A 12,664-nucleotide genomic window follows, 5' to 3' on the forward strand; every position below is an offset into this window, starting at 1 on the left:
GAAGGAAGGAAGGGAAGGAGGGAGGTAGGGAGGGAGGGAAGGAAATTAGCCAGGTAAAGTGGTACACACCTGTAGTCCCAATCACAAGGCAGGCTGAGGTAAGAGGATTGCTTGAGCTTGGGAGGTTGAGGCTGCATGATCTGTGATCTTGTCACTGCACTTCAACCGGGGTGACAGAGCTAGACATTGTCCCAAAAATAAAAAGCTAATAGTATTTATTAGAAAACAGGAAACAACAAAGAAACAAAGACTTATATGGCTCCAAAATGAATTTCATGATTTTACTAAAAATATTATTCAATAAAAATTATTAAGAATTTATTGTGTTACAAGAGCAATTGTATTTTTCTCAGTGATGTGAAGGAAACAGAGTATATGCAAAAGCATAACATGGAAAAGGCATGCCTTTAGCCATCAGAGAGCCTGACTTGAAATCCCACATTTACATTGAACAATACTTGGGGCCAATGTTTTAACCACTCTTGGCCTCAGTTTCTCCATTCATTAAATGGGAGTGTTAACAATATCATTAGACAGTTATGAGGATTAGATAAAATAATCATGACAAATGCTGGCATATAACAGGCATTCCAAATGTGTTAGCCATTTGTTGTATGTAAAGCAACAACAATTTCTAAATAAATATTACTGTACATTTTCTGACAATTTTCATGTACATTCATAGTAACAAAATAAAATATTTAAAAGTTAAAAGTGTCATGAAATTTGGTGATTTAGGATCACTCCCACACACATAATGCAGCCTCCAAAAATTATAATTTGATGATAATAGAATACTTGCACATAAGTAACAACCAAGAATAAGAAACACATGTAAATAATTATCTATTGAAATGTGTAAGATCTCAATTACAGAAAAAAGTAAGTATAAAATGGTAAGTACAATGCATGAACTCTGCACTAATGGTAAGCTCTGTAAGGTCCAAGACCACACCTCTTTCATTCTTCATTTTACCTCCAGTCCCTCACACAAGGCCTCTCAGAAAGTCTTTGTTCGATACTGTACTTATTTTATACATTTTAAAAGTACAAAAAATGATGGTTATAATGTCCCCTGTAGAACCACTAGAAATGTTCATGTTATTGTATCCTAGAGAAAAGCACAATATAACATTCTAATTATATATTGCTAAATACATTTATTTATCCATATAAGCCTGAACTAAAAGGAAGTTTTTTAAAAGCTAGCTGATTTGTTGATATTGTAGCCTGTTTTATTTCAACCCACAAAGTTTGAAGACATCTTAAAGAAATACTGATTCAATCTGCTCAGGTTACAGACAAGGCCTAGAAAGGAGAAGTGATTTACCCAAGTTTGTTCAGGATCAAATATCAAAGGCCAGATTTCTCAGTTCTCTCTTTCTTTTAACTGGACCATCCTGCTTCATTCCCAATCCACCAACACACACACACACACACACACATTCATGCACACATGCACACACGCCTGCACACACACACACACACAGAGTTAAGTACTTGCTTTAAGTAAATGTTATTTTTATATCTTTATCCAATATTTCTCCATGAAGTTTAGGAAAATAATTAGTCTACATTACCCATTGTAGTATAGGGCACACAGAACGTGTTCAATAAAATGTTTATTTAACTATTGTTTCCCTCCAGTGGAATTAATATCAGGTTTCAAAAGGTAAGATTTTTCAGATCTGGGAAAGGGCCAATATTAGAGCCCATTGCAGTAGGTAAGAATTTGACAATATTCTCTCAACAAATATTCATACCACAGGAATAGAGTAACCAACAAAAACTTACACTGTTCCTGTTCTCACAGTTATCCCTGCATTTTCAGGGAGGTAACATTAATTAATTAAATACATAGCTGTACTAGCAGTGTATAATTACAAACTGAGAAAAATCTACAGAAGTAAATTAACATGATTTTTTGAAAGCATATAATGAAGTAATCTTCCACTAGAAGGTGACACTTGAGTTTGAGTATCTGTTAAAAGATCAGTAGAAGTTAAGTAATGACACCAGTGTAACATGACGAATTTGACATTCTATGAGGAGACTATCTGATCAGAGTGATGAACACATGGTGATGAGAAATGAGATATGGGAAGGATGCTATTAGAAATAAGAATGGACAGATGGATGGAATCAAGGCAAGATTATGAAAAATCTTGAAAAATGATTAAAAGATTAAGAAGAAAGGATACATTACATAACAGTAAAAACTAATAGAAGATGCATATAATAGAAGATAAGCCTGATTAAGTACTTTACAGACATTATCCCCTTTGACCTAATTACTTCCATATTTACAGATGAGGAAACTAAAGATCAGAGATACAAGACAATTTACTGAAATATGTCAATCAGCAAGTGCCCACTTCAACCCTTGACTGCTTGCATTTGAGTAGAAGTTTTCCAGAAGAGGACTGAAGAGATGACAATTGATGAAGGCTTATAGAATGGATTGGAGAAACTATATGACAACTGATGATGGCTTCTAGAATGGATTGGAGGAACTAGGATCAGTTCTAGAAATATTAAAATATTCTAGCTGTTGTAGAATTCAAATGGGAAGAAATCTGGGCCTTACACCAGAGTATTGGTCATGAGAGAGAATAGATCTAGTCAAATTGACAGAATACAATTGTCTTTAGAAGGAAATTTTGATAAGAAACTGGTTTTCAAGAAGGCAGATGTTAAATTAGGAGGGGAGAAATCTATTCAAATTTTATACATGGAGTGTGCTAGTAAGAATATAAAACATTTTTTAAAAGTAATTCAGGGTTCAAGGTTCAAACTTGTCTGAAACAGGCTTTCAGATATTCGTCAGAATTTATGACTAAAAGGCAAATGTATTCAACTAATACATATGTTAAAATGCACAATACACGTCTTACTTTTGACTAATGAGATTTCAAATCCACCCTGATTCACTCCCGTTTACAGAAGGAAATTAAAAAATTGATTGGTTACTTCCTTCGCTGCATACGGACACCTTGATTGGCCAGTTGCCGTGTCTAGGCAACCAGGTGGAGAATCTCTGGAACAAGTAGCAGACTTCATCACAGCAGGAGCCATGAGGCAAGAAGCTCTGGGATCAATTAAAATGCCAGGCTTTTCCAGGCTGGTTTCCAGCGCATCTGTGCATGATTCCACATAAATTTAGGGAATTAGAGATCAGACAAAGGTAAACATTTCTGTGCTTTGCTTAGCATTGATTTAGAATGCGAGGATGAAATATACCACAGTCATCTAGCCTGGAGGGGGTTTACACCTTCAGCTGATTTTTTTCCCTCCTCAATTGCTTTATTATTTTAGGTATGTTGTAATCGAAGGCTGCTTAAATCATCTGCGTGTTCCTTTGAGAAGGAGAGGAGAAAAAGAAACAAAAGAAAAACCAGTTCCTACTTTCATAGACTAAACAGTGGAATGACTCATTCTTTAATTTTATAATCACACCTCTTAAAAAGAAAAATTATTAATGATCTTCATTTTCCAGCTATTTGGTTTCCTGAGCTTCGGTTAGATAAAAAGCTCACTCGTGTCCTCCTAGAGAATGAAAGGCGGTTTCTCCCTTAAAGTCTAAAAAGTCTAACCTTTCATGGAGTCTTTCCCCTGCCCACCCCTTTTGTTGTTGTTGTCGTTTTCTTATTTTATCTATCAGCTAAAGTCTATGGTTTTGTTTGTGTCTTTAGCACAGAAGGTCTTTTACTGCCTGTGTGTTAGGGAGAGGTTTAACTTCTGCACATCCTTGGTACCCGGGGTGAGGTGAGAGGTTAGAGGTGAATCTTGGAAGTAGCAAGCAGCATGACAAGGACAGTACAGAGATGGAAAAAGTACAGACAAGTGGCTGGAGACAATGACAAGGCAAACAAATATCATGAACAGCAAATTATACATTTTTAAATCCTACAGAAAAAGAACATTCTCTGTTATTACAGAGGAAGCACAGACTTGCCTTTTTATTAAGCAACAAGGAGAGAAGCAGAAAACCAGCAGCTTTAGCTGAATATTAGTAAAGAATCAGAAATGCGGCTTTGAGCCATCTTCTAAATGAATATGACCCACTCAATATCTCCTAGCCTGTTTCCACACCAGTAATAAGTGTTAAAATATGTTCAAATTTCTTTTCAGCTTTATAGTTGTAAAATTCTCTGAATTAATTCAAATTTTTAGAAAGGCTGAGGAGAAAAATGAACATTTATTGAGCTCTTAGGGGTGGACTCAATGCTCAATACATGTACTCTATTTTTTAATTCTGATGACAATCCTGAGAGGGAGACAGTATCTCAATTCTACAGGTGAGGGACCTGATGTTTTCATACAACAATAAATGACAAAGCTCTTGTCTTTCTGGCTGTCAATCAAGCTCATATTATTTCTGCTTCATCTACCTTCTGAATTATGTCATCCTCAAGAATTCTTATACAATGAGGACTACCCACCTAAAGTTTGACTTAGGTGAAATAAATCATTTATTCTATATATATTATAAACATTAAGTGCAGTATAATATAAATCTGTAATGGTCACTTCCAGGAGAACATAAAAGCTTAAGAAAATATCAGTTTAACCATCTCTTGCCATTTGGTCGGCAGACTATGTGAGAAATGGCAGTCTCCTAATAGAACACAATGTACAAAAAGGTTGAGAGTTGAATTCTCGAGTCTGGTGTTCCAGCTCTAGATACCACAGAGTAAGGTGATGCAGATCTTGCCAAAGTATATGGTGAAATATTTTAATAAAAGAGTGAGTGTAGGTTAAAACTCCAGCAACTTGTAGAAGGGTATTTTAATTTTCTGTCATCCCCAAGTGCCTGTAATTAATGCTGCTTACATTCAGTTGGCATATTTATGACTTGAATTTCCTCCTTATATCCTTTCTTCATTTTTTCCCTACCTATTAGCAGTGCTCAGAGACTGGGGAGCAACTGACTGCAATTCAGTGGAAGCTGAAAAAGTTGCCTAAGAAGACATCAATAAAAGAATGATTTCCATAAAACAGCAATTACTTCTGCTACATTCTTGGAGCTGATACAAATCTAATTTTTAAAGCTCTTCATTAGTTTAGAAAAATTCTGCTTCTTCTCAAAGGGAGTTTTGTTTATTTTTGCTTCTTTAGAAAGAGAAGTTCCTCAATAATACAGCTCTAGATGGTAAATAGCTATCTTAGTTTAGCCCACTATAGAATATAAGCCCCTGCCAGGCAAGAATCATACCTCTGAAGTGTCAGAAATCCCTGCCCCATGGCTTCTGTTGGAAGCTCGGCTCCGTCAAAACCTGATGCTCTTTGAATTGCCTTTGGGTGATTCTTCTTCTTCTTCTTCTTTTTTTTTTTTTGTGAAGGCTATTACAAATTTACAGCTGAATAGCTTTATCATTCTGTCCTGTAGAAGCTAAGAAATTTGACAGTGTTCCTTTATTTCCATTTATTCCACTCTCTTTTTCCCTTTTAATTCAGATTGGCTGTATCTTTGCTGATAACCTCATCTCTATTCCTAGCCTCTGTTGAGATGACTGATGAGGTTCATGGTTCATACACTCACTTATTACCTTATCAAAATGTTGGTCAGTTACCCCCTTGGTGTTCTGTTATAAACATACCTTCTCATTTTTTCAACATAGGCTGAGAATTTTCAAAATCTTAAATTCTGGTTTCTTTTTGCATAACAATCTCTAGTCATTTTTTGAGATAATTTTATTATTGATTCTCAAAGCTTTTCCAGGTATAGCATCATGCAATCTGTAGCCATCTGCAATCCTTAACATCTTCAATTCGTTTCCCTCTCCTCTCATTTCACTGTAAGGAGTCAGGAGGAACCAAGATGCTCTTTCAGCATTTTGCTTAGAAATCTCTTTAGCTAAATATTCAATTCTATCACTCACAGGTTCTGCTCTCCACAAAACGCTAGAATACAAACACATTTCAGCTGAGTTCTTTGAAAGTTTATAACAAAGAACACCTTTTTTTCATTGCTTAATAATATGTTTCTCATTTTCATCTAATACCTCACTAGAATGGCCTTTACCATCCATATTTATACCAACCTTCTGTACGTAATTATTTATGAATTCTTCAAGAAGAGGGGTACTTTCTCTATATTTGTTTCCCTTTCTGAGTGCTTAACAGATTTATTTTTAATATTCCCTTCATCCCAATATTGGTTTTTTCAAGCACGCACCTCAAACTCTTCCAGCATCTACCTATTACTAAGTTTCAAAACTGCTTCCACATTTTTATGTGTTTGTTATAATGGGACCCTACTTCTTGGTATTAATTTCTGTCTTAGCTTGGGTAGCTATAACAGAATATCATAGACTAGGAGACTTAAAAATATTAATTGATTTCTTACAGTTCTGGAGGCTAGGAAGTCTAAGATCAGGGTGTCAGAATGGTTAGGTTCTAATGAACCTCAATGGCCCTTTTCCTAGTTTGCATGGGGGTCTCTTGATGAGTCCTCACATGGCAGGAGGAGAGGAAGAGAATAGAGATAGAAAAAGAGAGAGACATAGACACAAAGAAAGGAAGCTCCCTGTGTCTTTTTTTAATGAAGGTACTAATTCAATTATGGGAGCTTCACCTGGGTAGCCTAATTATCTTCCAAATGCTCCATCTCCAATACCATATCCCAGTGGGAATTAGGATTTCAATATATGAATTTTAGGGGAACAAAAATATTCATGGGAATTATTACAGCTTATGAATTTAATGAAATAAACAAGCTGATTTGTAATAGCATTAGACATCGAGTTTTTCATAATTATCCAGGGAAGGTGCATTGCACTTATTGCTGATTTTGCACAAAATCTATGTTCACAGATTTGTAAAAGGAGACTTCTGATTTTGGCAACATGAATAACATATCCAACAGACTCCTCACCCCCTCAAAAACACATAGTAGTAGAAGTTAACAATAGCAACAACAAATGCACACAAATGAATAGGTGTACTCAGGAGAATGAGTGGAAATCCCAAATTTTTGAAAGAGAACTCAAAAGAAGAAAGTAAGCAATTATATTAATCCTGTAAACATCCTAGGGAGAAGAAAATCCTGACATAGGCCCTACAATCTAGTACTTAGTGTTTATTTCTTACTTGGGGCTAGAAAAACAGTGGCTTAAAGCTGAAACCTGGGGCCCTGAGTAAAGCAGAAGACTATTAGAGCAGCCTCCTTCATCTAAGTGAGATGAAAAACAACCAGTCCATAAAAAAGCAAGGAAGCTTGACTCTGATTGGGTCTTGGGTTGTGAGAAAGTCTTCAATTAGTAACCCAAACTCTGAGCCTATTCCACATGCAGGTGAGGAGTCAAATTTTAGCTAACTTCCACGAATTTGTATATCTGTCAGCTTGAGCTACCACAACAAAACACCTTAGCCTGCTTAAGCAACAGAAATTTATTTTCCCACAGTTCTGAAGGCTAGAAGCCCAAGATCAAGGTTCTGGCCAATCTGGTTTCTGATGGGGGCTTTCTTCCTGGCTTGTAGTTGGTTGCCTTTCACTATGCCCTCACATGGCTTTTCCTTGATGAATGCATGTGGAGAGGCAAAGAAAGAGAGAGAGATGATTCATATAATCAGGAAATGCAATTTAAAACTAGAATACCACATTGTAGAATTCTAGTGAATTTCACATTCACTAGAATTTCGATAATAAGAAAAAACAGCCAGTATCATTAAAGGTGAGAATGTGTAGACAATGGAACTCCCACATGTAGGTGGGAATGTAAAACTGGTACAGCCAGTATGGAAAAGTTCAGCGGTTTCTAGCAAAGTTAATCATAAACTTACTGAATTAGATTGCTACAGCCATCATAACACAATATCACAAACTCAGAGATGTAAATAATGGAAATTAATTTTCTCACAGTTATGGAGGCTGAAAGTCCAAGATCAAGGTGTTGACAGTCTTGGTTTCTCTTATTGTCTTTTTATCGTAGACACAGGGCTTTTCATTCTATTCTCATATGACCTTTCTTCTATGCACAGGCCTTCCTAGTGTCTCTTCCTCATTTTGTAACAATACCAGTCATACTGGATTAGGGTCTCACTCTTATGACCTTGTGTCAACTTAATTAACTCTTTAAAGATGCTGTCTCCAAATACAGTCACATACACATTTTGGCAGAACACAATTTAGTCCATGACAAATACAATCCAAAAACTCCACCCCTACTTATCCACCAAAAGGAAACACAATTTATGTTTACACATATATTTTACACATGAAAAGACGTATTTGAATGTCACAGCAACATTACTCTTAGTGGCTGTAAACTTGAAACAATTTTAATGTCCGTGAACTAGTGAATACATAAACAAAATGTGGTCTATCTATCCAATGGAGTAATAGCCATAAAAAAACTACTGGTCTATGCCACAACATGGAAGAATCACAAAACCATGGTAAGTTAAAGCAGCCCCTCACAAGAGACTACATATTATATGATTACATTTGTATGAAATATCCAGAAAAAACAAATCTACAGAGACAGGTAATAGATCAATATTTGCCTGAAGCTAGTTGTGGAACTAGGAATTAATCACAAAGGTGCACAAAGGAACCTTTGGGAGGGTTATAAATGTTTTAAAACCAGATTATGGTGATGACTGCTCAACTCTATAAATGTCCTAAAAGTCATTGAATTGTATATTTAAAAATGAGTGAATTTTGTGTAAGCGGTGGCTCATGCCTGTAATCCCAGTACTTTGGGAGGCCGAGGTGGGCGGATCACCTGAGGTCGGGAGATCGAGACCAGCATGATCAATATGGAGAAACCCTGTCTTTACTAAACATACAAAGTTAACTAGGCATGGTGGTGCATGCCGATAATCCCAGCTACTCAGGAGGCTGAAGCAGGAGAATAGCTTCAACTTGGGAGGCGGAGGCTGCAGTGAGCTGAGATCGCACCATTGCACTCCAGCCTGGGCAAGAAGAGTGAAACTCCATCTCAAAACATATATTACATATTATATATTGTGTATATATATATATCTTAAAATATGTATATACATATTATATACATATTTTAAGATGTATATGTACACATACCTTAAGCTGTGAGGTAAAAGAAGCATTTAAGGATGGAAATAGTGTAGGTGTTCATGATAGAGCTGGCCCATGAACCTTGCACTTTCTCCTCCATATGCCACATTCATTTCTGAAAATGCCCTGGTTATTTTCCAAGTATTTCTGGTCATTTTTTTAAAAAAAGCAACTTTGAATTTAGTGGTTGATCATGAGCCCTTGGTCTCAAGAGAAATTAAATAGTCATTGGTGACTTTCTCTTGTTGAAGGATTCATTTTATGGCATTTTTTTTTTTTAGCACTATTTCATTGTGATTTAATGCTACAGTTAATTTCTTTCGAAATGTTAAATTGGAAGGATATTTTAAAGTATTACATTTTTCTGATGGCCAGTTAGAAGTCCAATAGAATATACAGTTCTCATTAACAACCAAGGACACACTAGATATCATAATATAGGTAACATGTAAATTTATTTTCTTAATAAATTGCATGTTGACAATTATATTCATTTATAAATTTTCCTTCTAGACTTTTTCCTTTAAAGGAAAAATCATAGACAATGAGATGTTCTTTGGGATTCATATTTCAATTAGAAATTTTCAAGTGACTATGGAAGAGTGACTGTTAATGCAACTATGATGCTTTCTCAAAGAGCAGAAGTCGTCACAATGCCTTTGGACCTGACCCCATTTCCCAAGCCAAAAGTCATTTCCATCTGTATTCTAGAATCTTCACTGATCTTTTACATTTGTATTGTGCTACTTAAAATATCATACAATTTGGATACACTTTTGCATCTAGAAGCAGTTTATGTCTTAGGCCAAACCCTGAACTTAATGAACTTACCATAAGCCTTTTTACCTTATAGCTATACCAGACCATAATGCCAGTGCCCAGTTTATGAAATCAAAGTAAGGCATGCAGTAGGAATGTCTTTCTGTGTCAGCTAATGAGGCATTCTTTTAAAAAGTCAAACCTAGCAGACAGGCATTTTTAATCATTCTATTTTGATAGTACAGGTGTCAAAATTCAACTCATAATTGCCAGAGGACAACAGTAAGAAGCAGATCTTTTCCTAACTTCCTTGAATTGCAAGTTAAAAAAATCAGATGCTAAGTGATAAAAACAAATCCTAAAAAAGTAGATTTGAAGTATATGATGAAAACTGATCAAACATGGATTCAGGTGGATCTGAATTTAGTTTCAGTATTGCTTCTCATTAGCTTTGTGAACTTGGGCAAGTAATTATTTTACCTCTTTAATATTTGGGTTTTTTTAATTGGTAGAATGGGATAAGAATATTTCTAAAACTTATTCTGAGGAATGAGTGGGAGTTCTTAAACTGAGATATTTAAACTACCTTCAGGGTGATTGTGAAACACTGAAATTGCAAGAAAACATTTGTAGGTTGTTGGAGTGTTCATAGCTTTCATCAGTTCTCAAATGAATTTGTGTGTTCATGAACCACTAAGAAGGGATACATAGGTGTTTGTAAATAAAACTTTGATAACACTTGAGAATGTGTCTAGTATGTCAATAATCTATTTCCTTCTTTCTAGAACCAATGATTAGATTAAAATTACAAACAATTATAAGATTTCATATTTTATACCACATGTATGGATGCTTTCAACAGACAATGAGAAACAACACTCATTTTTGTTCTATACAGGGCTTCACTGGATTAAGCAAAGCCCATCCTCTGTAGGGAGAGCAATCTTCTTTGCTCAGTCTACTGATTCAAATGTTAATCTCATCCAGAAACACTCTCACAGATGCACCCAGAGTAATACTTAACCAAATATCTGGGTACCCAAGTTTCAGTCAAATTAACACATAAAATTAATAGTCACACGATATATTATGAAATAGCTGTCTCTAGAGGTAAAATACATATTCTTAATATAACTTAGCAGTTATTCATGCAATAGTTTACTTCCAATATTTAGTCTTCTAGAAACCACAATTGAAACATATATTTCCTACATTAAATGCTTCCATGTTGACTAAAGATTGTTGCTATATAGTATTTTTATTTGTTTGTAATCTGCTTTCTCCTGTTTTAATTTCCAGTTATTATCCTTGTAGAGTTTCATTTTGTGTAATATGTTATTTGTTCTGCTCTGTAAAGTTGTACTACTTTTTCTTCAGTTTCTAAAAGTTTTTGCAAACCATTCAGCAATTTTCTTCAAACTTTACAAATCTTAATAAGGAAAACCTCAAAAAATTATACAATGATTACATTTTTATGATTTGAATCAAGTTCAAAATTAGTAACATAGAATTTGTAAACCAATTTTCAGCGAGATTAAGTAAATAAATACTCAGAAACACACATAATTCTTACAGCAGTTATTGTGTGTCAGTTAATCTTTCTAGGTTGAGCATTCCAATTCTAAAAACCCAAAATCTGAAATGTTTCAAAATCCAAAACTTTTTGAGCACTGACTGACACTTAAAGGAAATTCTCATTATAGCATTTGGGATTTGGAATTTTCAACCAGTAAGTATAATATAAATATTCTAAATACAGTATGAAATTTTCAAGATTTGACTGTTTTGACATACAACTTCAGCAGTTTCACCTAGTATAAACTTTGGATTTAGACTTATTTTTCAGTCTTTTCACTTAAAGAGACATATTATCTCTTTTTTATAAAATATTACTTTTCAGGTTCTTGTTATGATGATTCTCTTATCCTTTAAATTTTTAGGTAAAACTTCACTTTTTAAAAGAGGTCTTTCTTGACTACATGATGTAAAAGCACCAAATCTCACCCCCAGTGAAATTCATACTTTTTACTTCTTTAGATTCACCAGTATCTGAATAGCTCATTTGTTTACTTATTAAAATTCCCTCTTTCAAAGTAATGCACTTAGTACTTCCTATATAGAGACTGAGTATACCTTATCCAAAGTGGTTGTGAGCAGAAGGGTTTCAGATTTGATTTTTAAAAAAATTTTGGACTATTTACATTGTACTTATTGGTTGAGCATCCCAAATCCAAAATGTTCCAATAAACATTTTCTTTAATCATCATATGCTCAAAAGGTTTTGGATTTTGGAGCATTTCAGACTTTGGATTTTCAGATTTCTGATGCTCAACTTGTAGTAATTACAAAATAAACATTGAATAAATAAATGAGCTAATGAATTAATGTTTATGCTTCTGTTGCTGTGTTAGTCCATTTATGTTGCTGTAAAGGAGTACCTGAGACTGGGTAATTTACAAAGAAAAGAGGTTTATTTGGAGCCACAGTTTGGCAGGATACACAGGAAGCATGGCACCAGCATCTGCTCAGCTTCTGGAGAGGGCCTCAGAGAGCTTACAATTATAGCAGAAGGTGAAAGGGAACCATGTATCACATAGCATGAAACATAGCAAAAGAGACAGGGAGAGAAGTGAGGTATCAGACTCTTAAACAGATCTTGCATGAACTCAGAGTGAGAGCTCACTCATTACCATGAGGACAGCACCAAAACATTCATGAGGGATCTGCTCTCATGACAGGACCCAAATACCTCCCACCAGGCCCCACCTCCAACATTGGGGGTCACATTTCAATGTAAGATTTGGAGGGTACAAACATCCAAACTATATTAGTTGCTTGGAAAGATTATATTAAAACTCTTTGGAA

General features: G+C 35.0%; 2 long non-coding RNA genes across 2 annotated transcripts in view; one reads left to right on the plus strand and one right to left on the minus strand.

Moving 5' to 3' along the window:
• The window catches only part of LOC105720171 (uncharacterized), a 35,669-nt gene that overhangs the window by 14,570 nt on the left and 8,435 nt on the right, over positions 1-12,664 (minus strand). The window contains exon 2 of the long non-coding RNA XR_001108086.2: positions 70-179. This is a non-coding gene — a long non-coding RNA (uncharacterized LOC105720171). The remainder of the gene's footprint in view (positions 1-69; positions 180-12,664) is intronic.
• Positions 3,080-12,664, plus strand: part of LOC110569193 (uncharacterized) — a 52,675-nt gene continuing 43,090 nt past the window's right edge. The window contains exon 1 of the long non-coding RNA XR_002479328.2: positions 3,080-3,184. This is a non-coding gene — a long non-coding RNA (uncharacterized LOC110569193). The remainder of the gene's footprint in view (positions 3,185-12,664) is intronic.

Source organism: Aotus nancymaae, unplaced genomic scaffold (assembly GCF_030222135.1).
Source record: "Aotus nancymaae isolate 86718 unplaced genomic scaffold, 86718_ANA_hifiasm-v0.15.2.pri h1tg000059l, whole genome shotgun sequence".
NCBI lineage: Eukaryota > Metazoa > Chordata > Mammalia > Primates > Aotidae > Aotus > Aotus nancymaae.